Here is a 1,428-nt window from a genome sequence, read left to right on the forward strand (position 1 = left end):
TGAGACCACAATTGCAAGGGAGCAGAAAGTTGTAAGGAGCCATACACGTTTACCAACCCATGACCTGCAACCTCTCTTGGTGTATGAAGGATGTTTAAGAATGATGTTTTTATGATGTGCTACGCCTATTGAAAAAAAAAATCCTTGTTCTGATGCTCCTGGTGGCAGACCTTTTTTTTCTTAACTGGCTAGAACAAGCTCCTTGCATCCATCCTGGATGATGGAATTTAATTAATTTTATTGGCTCTAGCCGTGTAGTATACAGGTGAGACTCGAAAAATTAGAATATGGTGGAAAAGTTCATTTCTTTCAGTAATTCAACTTAAAAGGTGAAACTAATATATGAGATAGACTCCATGCAAAGCGAGATATGTCAAGCCTTTATTTGTTATAATTGTGATGATTATGGCATACAGCTGATGAGAACCCCAAATTAACTATCTCAACTTTGGGGTTTTCATCAGCTGTACGCCATAATCATCACAATTATAACAAACAAAGGCTTGGCATATCTCGCTTTGCATGTCATGAGTCTATCTCATATATTTAACTCCAGTAGCTAATGAAAACAATTGCTTACATCAATGGACTTTTCCACTATATTCTAATTTTTCGAGTTTCACCTGTATTCACCCCCTTCCCCATTTCCTTTATCACTAAAATGAATTGTACCCGTTTATCAAATTTAATAAATAAAAATAGGGGCTATTTGTTTGCTTCATTTATTGGTTTTCCCTTATTCCGAATAGTATTCCTTGCAAGAAAAGGGAAAAGTTGACAGCTATGCAGTTAAGTCCAGTCGCAGATGACTGGGGATGCGGTGCTCATCTGGCTTTACTGGCCGAGGAAGCCGGTGTTTGTCCGCAGACAGTTTTTCCGGGTCATATATTGTATTATATATTGTATTATATAATAATACAATTCGGATGCTTGGCCTTGCGACCGTTGGGCGCCTAAAGCCCTAGTAGCTTCCTTTCACGTAGTATTTTCACCCCCCCCCCCCAAAAAAAAACATTTTAGCTCCTAAAAATGAATTTATTGTACTTTCGGGGCCTGAAGCACCCGCTTCCCGCCATTATCTCCGCGAGGCCTCGCGTTTGTGAGGCGATTCTCCTCCCCCCCTCCCCCTCCCCCTTCGCTTTTCCTTTTCCCGCCGCGCCCTCCCCTTCGGGCGTTTCCGTGAGGGGCGGCTCGGCTCTTTCCGTGCGCCTCAGAGCGGGAGGGGGCGAGCGGGGGGGGGAGACGGAGCGAGGAGAGCCGAGGCATGCTCGGCGGCGGCGGCGCTTGCTCTCTCTCTCTCTCACTCTCAGAGTCTCCCCCTCCCTCTCCCTCTCCCTCCCTCCCTCTTTCTCTCTCTCTCCCTCAGTCGGCCGCTGCCCGCCCGCCCGCCCGCCTGCCTGCCTGCCTGCCTGTCGCCGGGGCTGGGAG

The sequence above is a fragment of the Lacerta agilis genome, chromosome 1 (genome assembly GCF_009819535.1).
Source record: "Lacerta agilis isolate rLacAgi1 chromosome 1, rLacAgi1.pri, whole genome shotgun sequence".
Classification (NCBI taxonomy): Eukaryota; Metazoa; Chordata; class Lepidosauria; order Squamata; family Lacertidae; genus Lacerta; species Lacerta agilis.